This window comes from Poecilia formosa, unplaced genomic scaffold (assembly GCF_000485575.1).
Source record: "Poecilia formosa unplaced genomic scaffold, Poecilia_formosa-5.1.2 Scaffold760, whole genome shotgun sequence".
Classification (NCBI taxonomy): Eukaryota; Metazoa; Chordata; class Actinopteri; order Cyprinodontiformes; family Poeciliidae; genus Poecilia; species Poecilia formosa.
The window spans coordinates 4,323-11,127 of record NW_006800699.1 but is presented as its reverse complement, the minus strand read 5'-3'; the positions used below and the strand labels follow the sequence as shown (position 1 = coordinate 11,127).

At 35.8% G+C, this 6,805-nt stretch overlaps 1 long non-coding RNA gene across 1 annotated transcript; it reads left to right on the top strand.

Moving 5' to 3' along the window:
* Positions 1-5,534: 5,534 nt before the first annotated feature.
* LOC107834773 (uncharacterized) lies at positions 5,535-6,121 on the top strand. Its single transcript, XR_001660599.1, has 3 exons — positions 5,535-5,668; positions 5,777-5,881; positions 5,972-6,121. It is a non-coding gene; the product is annotated as an uncharacterized LOC107834773 (long non-coding RNA).
* The last annotated feature ends 684 nt before the right edge of the window (positions 6,122-6,805 follow it).

The window sequence follows — 6,805 nt, the reverse complement described above, 5'->3', positions numbered from 1 at the left end:
ATTAGAAACACAACCTTCAGTCCGTTATTATATTAGGTTTGCAGGCTTGATATTTATTTTGCGATCATTAATAAGCTGCACACAGCGGTGGTTTATTAGTTAATTTTAAACTCCTGCTCTGCTCGTTATTTTGGTAATGGAACCGAAATGCACAAATTGCGCAGCAACACCTTCCTGAAACAATAATCACTGAGATTATTATTGTTGTTGGGTCATTAATTTGAACACGTTTTGTTGATTTGTTTTTTTTTTTTTTGTTTTGTTTTGTTTTTTTGGTTCTTTAATAAAGTCACGAAAGTTTTAAGTGAGTCAGAGGAGGACATGCTGGTCTCAGCATCCTGGCGGCGTTCAGTTTGTCATCTAATGGCGAGATCGACTCAAAACCTTCCGCGATCGGCATATTGCGCCCTGCTCTAGCAAAGCATGAACAGTTCAGAAACAATATGAAATGGGGAAAAAAAAGTTATTTATTAACTGATTAAGTCGTGTTTTAGATTGTTCTTGAAAAACTAATCACTCATGGCTGCACAGTGAACCCGTTGATTTTTTACAGGAGACAGCCGGTCCCTTCTCTTGCAGGTACTGTGTCCCCCGCTAAATCTTTTAGGGGTACGCAGTACCTACCGTACCCCCTTACTTTCACCCCTGGTGATAAGTCGTTAAAAAGCATACCACATCATCATCCTCCTAGCACTTACTGTCATCTTCTTTGTGGTTTCTGCTAGTGCTAACATCCAGTGGTTGATCACATGACATCACATGACATGAAAAAATTGTTGCAAAATATACTAATTTTGATACAGCTGAAAAACCTCTTCATCCTAGCTTTTTGTAACAGAAGGCTAATGAACCTTTTATCAAAAAATGAACTAGGAGCTAGGATCAACTTTTTATTTAAGATTAGTTTTTTTTGAAACTGACAGGTTTCCATTAACCCTCCGGCAGTCTTAGTGCAGTGCTCAGGTAGAGTGCGGCAGGTGACACGGTTGGACAACAGCGTAGCTTTTGGGGGTTTCCTGACTGTCCGTCTCATTAAAAATCTCATTAGCATCAATGGAAACAGCTGGTACTCAGTCAGAAGCTTTTTCAGAACAGGTGTAAAAAAAAATGTTACAGTAGATCCTTCCTTCCCACAGCCATCTGTGCCTACAACAACTCTTTGAAGAACCTTGGATAATGTGAGTTACAACAACTATTACCCTTTGGGATCAATAAAGTATTTTTCAATTGATTTGAATTGAACTACCCCAAAAGATTTGCAGATGTAATTACAGTGAACAGGGGTTCCACACAGCAGTACCTTAGGGCGGCTGCCAATGCTTACCACACTTTTCAAAATTTGATTTGTAAAAGTACGTGTCTCTTTCCACATTATAACTACTTTATGAGCTTTTTTGGACTGGTCTATCATTGGGCTATTCTATGAAAGTTAGTGACATTTACATGACCAGATGTGAAATATTCCAAAGCAGTTCAAATACCTTATTGTGAGGTGCAGAGGTAGAAACATTCACAGCTTATCTCATTTCATGCTTTTTTAACCACAGGGCGACCACCTCTGTCACTCCTGTAACGAACACCACAGTGTGAAGATGGATTTCGCAGTGGAAGGAGGGCACCCTGTGTTTGCCAATACCCTCTGCATAATGTGATCAGGAAGAAAAAGTTTGTCCAATACAAATACACGCACGCATGCACGCTCACACACACACACACGCACGCACGCACGCACGCACACACACACACAAAATCATCTTTCCACCACACAGTCATAAAATTTCACCTTCTCACCCCCTTAACAACTGCAATAGATTCCCCCCTTTCTATTTATTTTCATCTGTTTTCACACTCGATCTTCCAGTATCTGTCTCTGTTGTTTGCCTCCAAACTCCTGGTGTTCTTGTCAGGCACTGACCCTTGCTCTTAAAGCTGAAAGTCTTTTTAAAAATTATTTTCAGAAGCCCACCAAGGATGCAGTTACATGTTGTTTCATTCAGAATATGAATGAATCCTCTACTGTGTAATCCCCCGCTCATGGCATTTCACCAGGAACTGCGCTTAAAGAGTCTACGATCCCGGCTGTCTCTGCTGCCAGTCTATCACCGCCTCCTCTTCTTGAGGAGGCGGTGATAGACGGTAATAGGCAGTGATAGGTGATTGCCATGGGGCAATCCAGTCACCCTTTGCCCCTCTCCCCATCCATAATGTTACTGCTACCCACTCTATGCAGATTTATGCCAGTGCACATACGAAGGAGGGATTGACATTTAAATCAAACGTAAGGATAAGCAAGAGCAGACAGCTGGAGCTTAAGATAAATACTTATGTCCATGAAACCCAACATTTGTAACAGATCATTCAGTGGTATGACCAAAATCTACGTTTCTGGTAAGTAGTCATATTTTTAAAATAAGTTTTCTACAGAAGTGGTTTATGAATTACAAAAGAAGACTAGGACAAACATTAAAGGGGACCTATTGTGTAAAATCAACCTTTTTTATCTTTACATCATGTTATAATGTTATTCTCTCATCAAAAACATACCTGGAGTGTTGCCTTGATTCTTTCATGAATGTTTGAGAAATCCCTCAATCTCCAAGGCAACCATTTGGACCCAATTTAATCTTTGAGGTTGAAGTTTCTTCCCCCCCACTCAGCTCCTTCAGACTAGTCAGCAGTGATTAGCAAACACCTGGTGCAGAGTTCTTATAGAAGCTACTGAGCAACGCTGGTAAAAACATTAAAAGTTTAGTAGAGGAGCTATGTTGTGATGACTTTCTGAAGGAGGAGTTTCAGAAAGAGTAGGAGTTTCTTAAAGAGACAGAGGTCCAATTTTAAGATATGATGAATTCAAATTTCCTTTAAGTCATATTTGATATATTTAATGATGCTGTATGTATAAAAAAGTGAAAATATAACCAGTTTGTGCCTCTACCTACACTTTGTGTGTCTGCCATTGACAGGAATGAAAATATCTTTTTCTATACTAGTTTTGCCAGTTTTTCAACATTGTGTGCCTTGTCTTTGTGACTTTTTTGGTTGAAAATGACTGAATTAGATAAAAAACTAAATTAATAAATAAAAGCATAAATATCAAAATATCTCTTCATCTGGTTTATATTTTAGAGTTGCATAAGATGAAATCTCAAAGCTTCATATTGAAAATTGTATTCATGGGCTCTTCAGCACCCAAAATTCAAGCTGTTCCTTTTGAACCTGATCACCGGTTCTTTATGTGTACTGAAAAAATTGCTTACCATCCAGCTGAAATTACAAGGTGCATATCAGGTGCATACCTCATACTGTAATGGCAGAATTGGCTGCGTGACCCAATAAATCACAACTCGGTCAAAGCTTCCTGTAATTCATCTTGGTGCCAAAGTAAAAATTCTCTTAGGTGAAACCTTCAGATGAACTGGAATTCCTTGTCCAAATATGAATAAAAATAAACAAAAAAATAACCCTGAAAAAAAAAAAGAAAACATTACAGTTCAGATTAAGACACATTTTTTCTTAAATCTATATAGTCATAACAATTTTGAATTAACTTCACTGAAAAGTCACCAAAGAGGAAAAACCCAACCAATGACTAAAATCCTTCCAGCATCCATCACTCTCAAGCAGGAACAAGCTGGAAGCTGGAACAAGACTGATGTTTTTAAATAGATTGCTGCATTTGACAAAATGTCCTAACCATTTCTTTTACTCTTTGCAGAGGACATGACAGATTAAATTGAAAAATTTTGTTAAACTTCTCAATTATTAGAAATGTCTGAAGACTCCATGTAAAAGTGATCCCTTAGTGAACAGGGTTTGAAGCAAGATTATGCTCTTTATGGTCCCAGGTGAAAAAAAAGTATACTTTAGTATATTTCAAACATACTTCCATTTGTGAAAGTACACTTTAAGTATACTAAGTATTAAGTGTACTACCTATAAATATATCTGAAGTATACTAAAACTATGCTTGTACCAATTTCGAAATTATAACTTTAAACACACTTAAACATAATTGTACCAAAACACACTTTTAATATATTAAATAAAAGTATACTTTAAGTGAAGAAAATATATATTTGCCCAAGTGTAAATATACACTTGCTCAAGTATATTTAAAATATACTTTGTGTATATTTTAAAATATATGCTCAAAATAGATTTTTTTAAATTCACTTAACACTACTTTAAATGATTAATTTCACTATGTTTTAAATTACATCTCAGTGTAAATTTTAGGCTAATAAAGTATGCCCTTTTTTTTAAAACTTTATTTATTTAACCGGGTGAACCCCGTTGGGATCCAGATCTCATTTTCAGGAGGGACCTGGGCAGAAGTCTGCAACACGCAGCAACCTGATTACAAAATAAAACTAATTAATACATATGCAGAAGTATGTCTTTTAGGCACCTATAAAGTACTTATCATGTAATTTTTAGGCATACTTTTTAAGCACCTAAACAGTATGCCTTTTTAGGTGCCATAATAATCTTTTTCTATTTTTGTTAAAATTGCAAAGGATAAAAAAAAAATGATAATCATAATGTAATGCTGTTTAAGAAAGTACCCAATCCATTATCAGATATAATCAACAGGATTAGCTCCAGTTCATACTCCAAACCAGATGGTGGCGGTATTGCAAACTTTTTTTTTTTTTTTTAAACGCCAAAAAGGGAAGAAAAAACTTGAACGCAGGGAAGATAACAGACGCTGTTAAAATTCGATATTTTTCCTCGCATAATATTGCCTTCAAAGTAAAGAGGGCCTTGACAATAGTTACTAATTTTGGTAAATTCAAGCTGGTGACGTCTTAGTCCGAGTTAGACGACAACACAACTGGATAACAACCGATGGAAATGAAATGTGTCACTAAAGGAGCCCAGAGGGACGAAGGCTGCTAACGTGTTGCTAGTGGTAAGTTTGCTGATTAATTATCTTCGTTTAATTATAAACAGTGCAGTAAAGATATAGCTTACGTTGGTTTCATAAATAATTATTTTATCAATTTTATTGTGACTTGTATGATTATTTCTATAGCAATCATCCAACTTCATGTTATAACTGCATGGAGGCTCTGTTTGTTGCGACTTATACTTTTATTCATAAACGTAACCTGGTTTGAATTAAGCTCCATATGACAAAGATACTTTGATATTGTGAGGTTGTTGTTATAACTTGTTCATCAATGTTTTTATCTTCAACATATTTTTGCAGTCTAAGCAAATGAAGATGAAAGAGGAAGCCAGAGAAATCAGGTGTTAGGAAACCTAAAGGCTTTTCTGTCTCAGAAGAGGCTCTGGCTCCACCAGATCACCAACCAGCTCTGAGGATGAACCTCCACATCATCTTCATGGTGGAAGGACTTTTTTTTTTTTTTACTGACCAGCTAGCTACATTTTCAACAACAAAAACTGGTGTGTTACCAACACCAAGTGCTTAATAAATATGATTTGATTTAAAGATAATTGGACAGAATGTTTCCCCCTTGTTAATCTAACATTTCTCTTTCATATATTTGTTGTTGGCTTTCAGGGCCCTGTGATGGACTGGTGACCTGTCCAGGGTGAACCTTCACCTCTCATATGATGACTGTTGGAGATGGACACCACCAGCCCCCTCGCTACGCTGCAAGGATCAGTGGGTTCAGATCATGGGTGGAAAGCTTTTAAGGTAGTTTGTCTCCTTAAGTCCACACTTAAAACAGCTTCATAGTTATTGCTAACATCAACTGATTCTATGACATTGCTGACTATTTTTTTCTACTTCTAACATAAACAGGCAAAGAAGACACCCAGAAATGTTTTCCACCCGAGGTATTCGGTCCCAATCATCATCAGTTCTGATGATGTCACATACATGGCGAGTCCACAACGTCTTGAAATTGTAAGTATTATCTTTTTATTTGCCATTTTCTGTGCTCTTTAAAATACAAATGCTTTCTCTGTTTAATTGATCTATTGTTCTTTTTTGTAGGTTTCTGTAAGGTGCTGTGGTGCAGTGAATGGGAATGTTCTGTCGTTGATCCTCACTCATGTTAGGAACATCCCAACAGTGTCATGAAGTGTCATTCAGTAAATAATGACAACTTTAATGAGAATTTGCTTTAAAAGTTGGATGACAGGTGTTATGTTTATGACAGTGTCATGTCAGTCTTATGCACACCCCATCAAATAAAGTGTTACCAAAATGGTAATACATTGAAAGCACAATGTAATTATATTTTCTGTTCTTTAAAATAATAACTTTCATGTAGTTGTTTTTTTTGTCACACTTAAATTTTCATGTTCATTGTGTTCACTTTTGACGTGAAAACTGATAATTTATGTAAAGTTCATAAAGTTGTAAATAAAATTGGACAATTTTAAAATGTCGGCAATTAAACAAAATACTTGAAATACCTTGAACATCTTGTGTAATTAATTAATCTTTCCATGTAATTGTAGCCTAAAATAATACAAGTACTGTAGTGTAGTTATGCATGTAATGTACAAAATAGGAAAGTAGGAATAAAGAAGACTTTTACGAGCAATTAAAATTGTACTTTATTAGCAATAGCAGTAAATCAAAACTAAAAAGTGTAATTTAAATACATTACTAATGTATTAGCAGTATATTTAAAATATATTTAAAGTATTTTAAAAGTATATTTTTAATATAATTCTATGACAGAATTAGTACACTCAAAATATCCTATTGAAGCTCTTGAATACTACATAAAAAAGTAGAGGTGTGCCGATCGATCGGTCACCGATCATAATCGGGCCGATTTTCGTGAAAAAGTGCATGATCGGTGATCGGCGATCATTG